Here is a 12,376-nt window from a genome sequence, read left to right as displayed (position 1 = left end):
CTGGTGGTGGTGGCTACGCAACTGGTCCGTCGACCTCCCATGCGACCGGGACCTCGAAAGGCACGGAGCCGACAACCGGGCCTGGAGAAGCTTTCGGGACTGCTACCACATAGACTTTAGATTCATGGTCCAGTAGTTGGAGCATCACTTGGGATCCTGGTTGCGCTCCAGACAAAATAGGCTCCGCACCGACAACAGCCGGCTACAGGGCCGCAAGCCTTGAAACCAGGCTTCCCTGACGTGCACCAGGAGTCAAAGACTCAAAAACAGTGTCGACAAAAGTCAACAAAAAGTCAGTCAAAATGTGACTGGAAGTACCGCTCTCTTCAGATCTGGGCTGGCTGGCGCGGAAAAAGAAAGAACTGACATCCGCCATCGAGGGCGGCGTCTAAGTAGCTACGAAGACGTCCTCCCGGCAACCACGACGCCAACGACGAACGTGGAGCTGACCGACGCCAACTTTCGACACGCAGGGGTACTGATAACAAAAAACATAAGGGACCCATGTAAGAAACTGGCTCTATATATACTGCACCAAAGTGAGGTACAGTGTGTATAGAGCCCAAGGGTCTCCAGAGATTTGGGAGAGGCTAAAGTTAGATAGAACCTTACTTTCTAAAGTGGGAGCTTGGTCGAGCAGTAAGGCAGTATCAGAGGACAGGGTAAAGCATTTGATGTACCCACTCAGTCAGCAAATGGTCTCACACACTCAAGAACTGAACTCTAGGCCAATTATTTTGTATAAAAAATATTCTGTTTTATTTCTAGAACCAAGCAAGCCTGGTGCAGGTATGCATAAAAATAATTTTCAGTAGTAAATTACTTGTATGAACACAGATCAAAATAACAATGTAACTTGTACTGGTTTTGGTTACAGTTTTAAGAAAGTACTTTGCAGCACATTGAAGGTATAGTACATTCAATTGAATGGGCTTTTTAAGTAAAATGCAGTTAATTACTTTTCAGATTACTTTTGCTAACACAGGACTGGATCCTGGATTCAGTCCTGGGAAATTTTCTTAAAACAGGTGAGTAAATGCGTTTTGGTTAAAGGTACGATTTTTAAACAATATTATTGCATTTCAAAAGTTGACACCTTAAAAAAAATTCACATAGAATCACCAATGTTATCCTATGGGAGGAAATTCACTTAGCAGGTAAGTTAGGTTATCGTTACTTTTTCTTACACTATGCTGGATCCTGGAGTCAGCACTGGGAAATTTCCTGAAAACAGTTGAGAAAATGTGTTGTGGTTAATCGGAATATTTGTAGTTTTCAAAAGTCGACATTTAGAAACTTTTTGGGAGAAAAAGTGTCAATGTTATCCTATGAGGAAAAATTAGTTATCGGTTTCAAGGTAAGTAATCGGTCTTTTGAGTTAGGGTTCTGGGGTTAGACTCTGGGGTCTCCCAGGGTCAGTGATGCACTGTTGTTGCACCCTCAGCTGAACTCGGCCGGCCGGATGCAGAGTGTTGAGGCCCAATGTTATACAATGGGGATAGGGGGCTCCGTTGGTGGCGGCTGGCAAGCAGGATACAGGGTTGTTGAAGCAAAGCTCCTAGGGTTAAGCTCAGGGCACGTTGGGGACCAAGTTAGCACCAAAGCGGAACCCTCAGCGGCGCTAGGGCAGCTGGGTGCAGGGTGCTGTTTTGAGGTCGGGTGACCTGTTGATTTCAATGGAAATTCTCCGGGACAAAGAAACACTTCAGGCTCGGGGACGAGGATCTTCCAGGAGTGACCACCACCTCGAGTGGTAAGTTGGGATGTAGAGGGATGTTTAGGCACCAGTGGGTTGGGCACACAAGGCTGTGGGGCATCGGGTGCAGGGGTGTCTTTGGAAGTCAGATTTTCTTACCCGCTCTGGTCGCATAAGGGGGGCCCTCTGGATTGAGGCTGCTGGCGTTGTCTGTAGGCTTGAGGCAGGTCAGGGGTCGGCGGATCTCGGGTCAGGATCACCGGGGGGACCTCCTCGTGGTGTTTGTTCACTCAAACACCGTCCGGGCTCGGCAGGTGCAGAGTGTGCTGGATTCGCGGTTTCTGGCTGGCACCAGAAGCTGCAGTTCAAACATGTCGGGTGGTCACGAGAGAAACAGCTTGGTAAGTGAATGCAGGCAGGTCCTCTGGGGTTTTTGAGGTTGCTGGCCGCTGGACACACTGGGGTTTCACAGGAGCAGGTTCGAGGGGAGACAGGCCTGTAGGGCTGGGCCCAAGTCAGTGGGCATCGTCCTCTTGTTAGCTCTGCACGGCTTCTCGTCCTTCTTCTTTTCTTGTCACTGCTGGATCTAAGGAAGGAAGGTTCAGGGTGCCCCTGAATACTAAATTTAGGGGTGTTACAGGGAGGTAAAGGGCTGGGACCAATAGGTCCCTTACCTGGGGTGGGTACAACCCCTGTTCTGTCACTCTCCAGTGGGAATGGGGGCAGGAGCCTGTCCTTGATTGGCTGGGTCCCCCCCATCCTCAAAGCAGCAAATGGTCTGGAGAGACTCACAAAGGCTGCATGCCTTTGAAGCTTCCCCTTCGTGAACACTGCCCATCCTGACTTACTCTTATGCAAACAGGGTAACAACAAGAATTAGACAAATATGAACATGTTAAATCTAACATGAGAGCATCAAGGGAACCTCACACCTCAGTGCAGCAGCAAGACACAGAAACCCCTCAAGTCTGGCCAAGCGGACTCGGAACAAAGAAAAACACCAAACGCAGACAGGCACAAAGGAGAAAGGGGCAGAATACAAAATCTGTCAGCCAAGAGTAATTTTATCCCCTCTTCAAAACAAAAACAAGACCGTTCATAACAGCGGTCCAAACCGCCCATCCAGAAGAAAAAGGGGATGAGCAAACTGCAAGATAGCTTGATCTGGACCACATCTGCCCTGGCAAACAGCCGGCTGTGCCCCACCAAATCTCGCCAGTAGCAAGCTTGCTGTGAGATCTGCCTGGATTATTTACTTCATCAAACATCAACTTTAAAATGTCTGCATCAACACAAACATGCAGAAGAGAACCTCACTGATCTAACTACAACTGGATGCTCTACAGATTTCAAATAGACAAACCGAACCAGCACATGAAAATTGGTACTCTAAGAATTGAAAATACCATCACTTCACAGAATAATTGCACAACTCAAACTGGCAAACCATCAACTGTTTCAACAACTGTAGGTCCAGTTCAGATACCCAAATCAACATTCGGTACAATAAAGCACCCAGGGGTCCCACAGAAACCAACATACTGGCTGCTACACCGAAAGAATGCACCTCAACTACCTCAACACTTCTCCAAGACAAACACCGAATACGATCATGACAATACTTTAGCACTAATCTTTATTTCAGAGTATATCTCTAGAGGAAGCTATGACGTTCTAAATAGGGGAAATATTCTCTGATGACCAGCAGCAACTCCAAGACTTAGCAACATAACATCAAAAGACCTCATGGCAATACAGTGTTGAAAGCTCTGACAAAGCACCCAGCGGTGATTTAACTATGATCACATGGACCACAACAGACATCACAAAAAGTGTCCTCACAGAAGGAACAGCTCTTAATTAAGAATAAAGGTCATCCCATGCCAAGTGTCAGGCTACCCCTCACCCCATTTCCCCAAAGTCCACAAAATTATGCCAAATCAGTGACAAAGAGAAACCACATCTGTGCTCAAGGGTGAAAAGGAAAGCGGGTAAAAAGAACCCCCAGAATACACAATTCACAGGACAAAAGAGCATATTGTCCATGAAAGACAACACAGGAGGCATAAGGGATGTAGTCTGAACAATCAGATGTTCTCAAATTACAACATGACCACAAACGGCACAGGAGCCACAAGTTTGAGCCAATTCCCATTTACTTTGCATGTGTTCTTGGAACAATAATGGCCTCAACACAAAGCTAAGTGACCTGGATTTGTATAATTACTTGAGGTCCTTCAATATAATTTTCCTTAGGAGATCTGGCTGGCCGATCCCATCTACATCAAAGGCTATGTGAACTTTTTCACACCAGCTGTGAAGCGAGCAAACCACTGGCACCTTTCATGTGGGCTGGCTAATTACATCTCGAGAGTCAGTTTAGTCTCGGCAATAGCCCTGGACATCAAATCCATATGAATTAATGCAACAAAATGTACCATCTTTATCACAGGCGCTGTCGCTGATCTAATTCTAATTAACATCTACATTCACCCCAAAAGCAAGCCCAAAGACTGGAAAGAGATAATGCAAGACCTAACGAGGCTAGCGGAAGAAAAAGACTCGACGCACTTTGTTATATCTAGGGTCTTCAACTTACATCTACTGGACACATCCATTGGTGACCTAGCAATAGCCCCAAACCGTGCTATGTGAAATACCCGACTGGGCTCCAAATAAATAGTGGGAGCCGATTGTTGGAAGAACTCGAACATCTAAGCCTCAGGGCTGTAAATGGCAGGTTCCCAGAAGATAACCCTCCGGCCACCACATTCCACTCCAACAGAACCAGCACATGTTGGGATCTGGAATACACCTTTGTATCTCTTTCCGTATTTCAATACGTCCACTTGTTTCAAATTTCAGAGAGACTTGGCAGCGATCACCTCCCACAAGAGGTTTCATTTTCTTCAAACCTCACTATCTCAAAACATATTGTTGAGACAATGGACAAAATCGACACTACAAACAACAGCCACATTATAACTACATCAACTGCCTGCAATCACAGGGGATATACTCCAAAATCTCAGGGGTATAGAATCTGATGCGGTTAAAATGTGGGAAACCCTCATAGAAACACTTCGGGAAATACATGCAAAAGCTAACAAACTCAACTTTGCCAACCAATTGTACCTGTGCAACACACAATCCTAGATTCTGGGAGCATAAAACTGAAATAAACAAAGCTCTTTGAATTCTGCGGTAAAGACCAGGAAACCTGACCACCATCGTGGCTCTAAGACAACATAAACACAGACCAAGAAATTAAAATGGTCAATAAAAAGAGATCAGGAAGATGAACTCTAGGTTAAACAACACACAGACTTGAAACACAATAAGAGTACTAGATTTTGGGCTACTATGAACCACCATCTCAAACAAGGCCACAGAGGCACTGACTCTTACATCACTGAAGCTACATGGGTACAATACCTAAAAAACAACTTCAACCACGAAGCAACAGATAGTCCCGAGATGGATCCTTGGGAAACTTCAATTATAGCACAAGCCGCAGGGCAGCCCGAGGAGGATGCTTAGAGCATCAAAAAGCAAATATCTAAAGGGCGAAAAGAAGGATTCCCGGGCCCTAACAGTAAACCTCCTGCGGTGTTCAAACAGGATTCAGACTTCTAGGCAGAACTTTTAGCACCACTGTTCACTTAGATCATAAGCACAAGTAACCTCCCTGCATTGTGGAAAGGCTCAATCATATCTCCAATTTGCAAGGGTGGAGACAGGTCCCTTCTAGCAAACTATCACATAATAACTCCGATCAACAGCGACACTAAATAATTTGCCAGAACTGTGCTTGATGAGCTAACAGCATGGGTCTACAGCAATGCCTTTATACCATACAATCAGACAGGGTTTCTAAAGTCATCCAGCATGATCACATATGAGCAATCTCTCTAGTTATGGATACTGCACGCACTTCCAACACACCGCCATGCGCCAAGTGCAAAGTGCCGCTTGGGCCTACGCGGGAAGAACTGCAGCGACTGAATGCTTCGTCAGGGTGATCTGCTTCGAAGGAGAGTAGGCGCGGGTGCTTAAGCCTCCTCCTTGTGCCCCCTGACTGAGTGGCTGCTGCGGTTAATGGCATCGAGATCCTGCCGGAGGAGAGCAGCACGCTCTGCGAGAAGTGAACGGCCTGCCTGAAAGCCTGACAGCGGAGCGGCCTCATCTTGAAACCCAGGCGAGTAGGTGGAGCGCTCCTGAGACGCACTGCCTGTTATTGGTGTCCGGGAGCAGACTGTGGAGAAGCTAAGTGGCCTGGGTGTCTGGCTGGTGCTGGTGAGTGGCGTGGCTCCACCGGTCGGGGTCTGAAGGCCGGAGTGGTCCGCTTTGTGCCTGGTAGGGGTGTCTGGGAACCACATCCGCACCTGAAGAAAATCACCAGCGCATAATTGAAGCCTAAGGAGAGAGGCACGACAGGGAGCAACCTGAGAGCTGCAGCGCATCATCTTGCCCTCTCCACGCTCACGGCTTCTGTGGATTGTTGTGCCCTAGCTCTGGTCCTGCCGATCTGAATTGCTGCATGTGTGGACTTGCTAGGGCAGGGAATTGGCATTGGCTTCTGTGCTGGAACAGAGAGGCAGTGTATGCCATTCACCTGAATTGCTGTCACTGTGTGTTATTGTGCCTGCTGGCCTGGATTGATTAGTGGACCCTCACTGAGGAGACTCTTGGTGTGTGCGCCGCGTTGGCGGGTGCCCCAGGTGCACGTGCCGGCAGTCGCAATGGGCAAAGACAAGCCTCAGAAGATGACTGGGCCAAATACTATCAAGCAGTATACTAAGCCCCCTTCTCACCCCAAGAGCCTGGATAGACAGACAAGGGGGACGGAACGGGATTCGGGAGGAGAGAGCCCGGAGCCCACCAAGGCAGAACTCATGGTGGCCATACAGGGCTCCAGGAAGGCGCTGGAGGACAGAATAGATACTGTCTCTGTGGATGTGTACCTACTACGCGCGGACCTCCGGAAGGTAGCTGATAAAGTCACAAGTGCGGAGGGGCATATAGCAGAATTGAAAGGAGAGGTGGATACCCTCAAGCAGCAGGTGGCGCAGATGCCTGTGGTTACAAAAGCACTGGAGAATCGTGCTGAGGAGACGGAGGGGAGGGCGAGACGCAGCAATATTCGGGTGCTGGACATCCCAAAAAGAGCGAAACTTGGGGGCGGCCTAGAAGTTCCTTGAGAGCTCGATTCGTACCCAGCTGCGCCCCGAGAGTTTGTCGAATGTGTTTGTGATTGAGAGAGCGCAGAGGGCTCTCCTCCCTCCCCCCGCCCCGGGGGCGCAGCCACGAGCTATCATACCTAAAATTCTCAATTATCGGGATAGAGACTGCATTCTGAGGGCAGAAAGGGAACACCAGCATCTGCAGTATGACAACAATAAAGTGACTATATATCCGGATTATACTAAGCAAGCTCAGGAACTTTGGAAATCATTCCTGGGTGTGAAGCGTAAGCTGCGAGACCTGAACATGCAATATGTGCTCCTGTATCCTGCCAAGCTGAAATTGATTTCGGGGGTAAGGCGCAATTCTTTGACTCCCTGGAAGATGTTTGGGAGTGGTTGGAGATCCGTGGTGATGGATTGCCGCCTGGAGAAGCAAGGGGTCAGAAGCGACAATGGGGGACACGGCCAGACGGGGCCCAGCGACGGAAGCAGAATTTGATGGAATCGCAAAATGCTCCGGAGGTGTCGCAGTGAAGGATAACGGTGGGAGATGATGGAACGCTGCAGTCTGATCCTCTAGTATAGAGTGCTACGGAGACCCAACTTGCTGGAAGCTGCCTCCGCTGAGCCGGATATGCAGGATCAGACTCTCTAACAATAGACGTTGTGCCTGAGACCTTGCTGGAGGATCTTCCTCGGGGTGTCAGTGAAAGTAGTTAATCATTGACTGCAGGACTACAGCACTGTTCGCAGATTCAGGACTACTACGCAGGAGTGCGGTAATGCTGTATGGTGTTGTTTGTCGCTCTGGGACTTGGTGGGGGGGAGGGGAGAGAGAATAGCGCTACTTGTGGGTTTGACGGGACCCAGGAGAGGGGATGTTGTCTGGATTAAGTATATATGAATAAAGTGTTTTTCAGAATGGCAGCGGGGTCATTGATTTGTGGTGGGTGGGCGGACGGGGGATGCAATGCTTTCTTCTTGCCCCTTTTGGGCTTAGTGGGATGGTGTGCACGTCCTGGAACGAGTGCTGGGTGGGCAAAATCGTCTGTGACGGTTGTCGAGCATTGTCCGTGGGTGGGGGGGGGGGGGGAGGAGGTTTTTTTGTTGGTTTAGTTATTGTGTGAATTTTGGTGGTGGTGTGCACAAGAGCGAGTCGTTGCAGAAGAGTGCTGAGTCCTGGTGCATTGCTAGACAGGAAGTGCAAATGTTTGACCATGGCGGATGTGGTAAAGTTCCTTAGCTGGAATGCTAGGAGTTTAGGCACCTGCGCCAAACGGCTTACGGTCCTTTCATTCCTTAAGCGGCATAGCATAATGATTTTGTGCTTGCAGGAGACACATCTGGATGATGCTGGGGCTGGGTGCCTGGACAAAAAGTGGAGGGGGCAGGTGTTCCACTCGTCGTATTCTACCTATGCCAGGGGGGTGTTGATTTGGGTGGCATCTGGGGCCTCGTTTACACGACAGTACACCGAAGCAGACATAGAAGGTAGTTACGTGCAATTGCAGGGCAAGCTAGATGGTGAAGATATCAGTATACTAAACACATATGCCCCTAACATTGATGAGCCAAATTTCTCTGCAGCTTTACAGGATTTGATTACTGTAGACTTGGACACTCCACTACTATGGTTGTGAGACTTTCATTGTGTGGTGGATCCTGAGTTGGATAGATGCTCCCCTCGAAGGGGCACCAAGCCGCGTATGACTAAGCAGTTGCAAAAACTACTGAGTGACCTAGGCATCCGGGATGTTTGGAGGGGGCACCACCAGACTCAGAAAATATTCACCTGTTTTACACCCACTCATAACACACACATTCGTCTAGATAGGATACTAGCAACAGAACACCCAGCATTTATGGCAGCAGAGATTATAGAACTGGCGGGCTTTCTGTCCGATCATGTCCCTGTGCAGCTCGGTGCTGTGGGCAATGGGGGAGCAGTGCTCCCATAGATGGCGGCTCCTTGCTGATATTCTGGTGGATCCGGTTGGGAAGGAGGCAATTTTGAACGCGATAATAGTGTATATGTCCCTTAATTGGGGCACTGCAAGCAATAGAGCCCACCAGTGGGATGCGATGAAGGTGGTGGTTAGAGGGGCGGCAATGGGGCTGACATATGGCATTCGGCGGCAATTACAGTATGAGCTACAGGATAGGGAGAAAATGTTAGCTGAGCTTCAGTCAAGGTTGCAGGGGCAAGATGACATGCCGGAACAAGAGAGTGTATTACGGGAGCAGCTTGCAGATACTTGGGATAGGCTGAATAAGTATACCATTACGAAATATCGCAAACGGCTACATGCAGAGGGAGATGAATCTGGTTGGTTATTGGCATGGATACTGCATAAGGAACAGGCCCCCCCTTTGGTTATCAGTCTTCGAGCACAGTTGTGCGACCTGTTCTAATCTCGGGCAGCTATGCTGGAGGTGTTCTGCCAACACCTGCAGGCAGTGTACAAAGCATATCCCCTGGTAAGTGAGAACCATTATACCCCCTTTTCGGAGGATCTACAGTTGAGGCAGGTATCTGATGAGCTTAGGACGGATCTGGATGCGCAGATCACTGAGGAGCTGATAGAGGAGATAGCAGACATACCTATAACCGAGGGGACGGGTTGCCTATTGAGTATTATCGAGCATATTCAGCAGTACTGGCTCGGCGGTTGTTGCAAACTTTCAAAGAGTCATTTGAGAGTGGAATATTGCCACCTACAATGCATGAGGGCAAAATCTGTCTGATTCCAAAGCTGGGCAGCGATGTCCAGGATCCGGCAGCATACCGACTACTGATGAGGAGTAATTCAGATGTAAAAAATGTATGTAAAGTGCTGGCCAAATGGGTGGGACCATATATGCCCCATTTAGTCCACGAGGACCAGTGTGTTTTTATCCCGGGCCGAAGTACATCAATGAACATAAGGCGGATGGCGCATGTATTGCATGTAACGCAGGAGGCCCCTAAGGAGATGACGTTGATGTCCATCGACCTTGAAAAGGCATTTGACACGGTGGATTGGGGGTACTTATTCAGGACTAGGCATAAATAGGCGTAACACCCTGGTGTTCCCCCTAGCAGGACTGAGAGACAGTGGGGCAGGGGAGCTGCCTAGCCAGGGATTGAGATGGGAGATGGACCATTTTCTATACCTAGGGGTGCAGGTGGCCCATGGGGACGCTAAGCTGCTCCAGCTGATTATGAACAGGGTGGTTGAGTCGGGGAGGCACTCCGTAGAGTTCTGGAATACGCTGGTGCTGTCCTTAATGGGTAGAATAGCGGTGGCAAGGATGGTAATGCTGCGAAGATGTCTATATGCTTTGCAGAATGTTTGGTGCCCGATTCCTGCAAAAGTGTTTCGGCAACTAAATTCTCTCCTGGTGACCCTGCTTTGGGCAGGAAAGCATTTTAGGGTTGCACTGCAGGTGCTCCAGAAACGGTATGAGGAGGGTGGTCTAGGAATACCCAGATTTGATCTTTATGGTTATGCGGCGCACCTTCAGTATGTGGTGCAGTGGTTGGATGAGGGGGATCACTGGGAAAAGCATTTATTAGCCAGACGAGTGCAGCCAGAGGATCCCTATGATTTTTATGGAGGGTGCTGGGGTGAGCGTGGAGTTGCCATATGTTGTTAGGCAAACGGTATATATATATGGCTGAAAGTTGTGGAACAAGTGCTGGGGCGGGCTCCCATCCACCCGGAATTGTCCTTTTGGCAGTTGGTCCCGGTGCGCAGGATGGTGGAAAGAAAAATGCTACTTAACAGTATGCATCTGTTCTTGGCATGTAGAGCTGCAGAGTTACACACTATGCATAGATGGTCACCTAGTGTTGGGCCCGGATGTTTGCAGGTTGTTTTGTTGTAGAAAAGTCTTTGGAAGTCACGGGATAGGTGACTCCTCCTTTGGATGATACTGCGCATGGGCATCGGCTCCATCCCCAGATTTTTTTTCGCCATTAGGGAAGTGATGGAGCTGTACAAGAGGTAGTGATGTCCATGTGATTTGTATTTAATTAAGATAATACTGGAACAGATAAAGGTAGACGGGGAGGCGGGTGGGCGTGTGTAACTCTGCAGCTCTACATGCCAAGAACAGATGCATACTGGTAAGTAGCATTTTCCGTTCGAGGCATATGAGCTGCAGATTACACACTATGCATAGATTGTTTAGCAGTACCCACACCTAGCAGCGACCACCAGTTTCTGCTGCAGTTGCTTGAAACAGTGTTTTTAGTACAGCCTGGCCCACAGTGGCTTGTTGTTTAGTTTGCACATCTACACAGTAATGGTTTGTGAATGTGTGCGGTGTAAGCCATGTAGCTGCACCGCATATGTCATCTAGGTGAATGTTCCCCAAGAATGCCATTAAAGCCCCTATCTTTCTTGTTGAGTGGGCTTTTGGAGGAATTGTTAACGTACGTTTTGCTAGTTGGTAACATATTTGTATGCATTTAACAATCCATCTGGCGATCCCTGATTTTGATATGGGGTTGCCTTTATGTGGCGGTGAAAAAGACACAAAAAGTTGTTTTGTTTTACGAAAAGGTTGTGTCCTTTCGATATAGTACAGTAATGCTCTTTTGACGTCTAAGGTGTGTAGAGCTCTTTCTGCGACTGTTTGAGGCTGCGAGAAAAATACAGGCAGCTCAACTGATTGATTTAGATGGAATGGTGAAATGACTTTAGGAAGGAATTTAGGATTAGTACGAAGAACCACTTTGTTATGATGCATTTGCAAAAAAGGTTCTAGAATGGTAAATGCTTGTAGTTCACTAACCCTTCTGAGAGAAGTAATTGGAACTAAGAAAGCTATTTTCCAGGTTAGAAATTGCAATTCACATTTATGTAATGGTCAAAGGGAGGATCCATTAACCTTGTAAGAACAATGTTCAAGTTCCACACTGGTGCCGCTGGCAATCTGGGAGGAATTATTCTTTTGAGTCCTTCCATGAAAGCTTTTATAGCTGGTACTCTAAAAAGAGATAGATGTTGTCTATTTTGTAAGTATGCTGCAATGGCAGCAAGGTGTAGTCTGATAGACGTACAGGCTAAATTACACTTTTGAAGGTGTAATAGATATCCTACGATGTGTTGAATAGACACGTCTAAGGAATTTATTTGGTTGTTTTGGCAGTATATGACAAAGCGTTTCCACTTGGCAGCATAACATGCTCTAGTAGTGGGACGTCTAGCTTCTTTAATAATGTGCATGCATTCTGGAGGAAGGCTGAGGTAACCAAACTCTATGACCTCAGGAGCCAGATCGCTAGGTTGAGCTGAGCTGGGTCCGGGTGTCTGATCTCTCCATGGTTCTGTGTTAATAAGCGTGGAGATAGGTTTAGTTTTTGGTGTGGTACTACAGACATCTGCAATAGCGTGGTGTACCATGGTTGTCTGGCCCAAGTTGGAGCAACTAGAATGAGCGTCAGGTAATGTTGTTGTATTTTGCGTACCACTAACGGAAGTAGTGGGAGAGGAGGAAAAGCGTACGC

The 12,376-nt window shown here is 48.0% G+C and overlaps 1 protein-coding gene across 14 annotated transcripts in view; it reads right to left on the bottom strand.

Moving 5' to 3' along the window:
* Nucleotides 1-12,376, bottom strand: part of AFDN (afadin, adherens junction formation factor) — a 1,642,835-nt gene that overhangs the window by 592,198 nt on the left and 1,038,261 nt on the right. The gene's annotated exons all lie outside the window — the stretch shown is intronic.

Source organism: Lissotriton helveticus, chromosome 6, assembly GCF_964261635.1.
Source record: "Lissotriton helveticus chromosome 6, aLisHel1.1, whole genome shotgun sequence".
In the NCBI taxonomy this organism is placed as follows: domain Eukaryota; kingdom Metazoa; phylum Chordata; class Amphibia; order Caudata; family Salamandridae; genus Lissotriton; species Lissotriton helveticus.
Note: the sequence above shows the minus strand (reverse complement) of the source record. Positions and strands in the feature narration are given on the sequence as shown.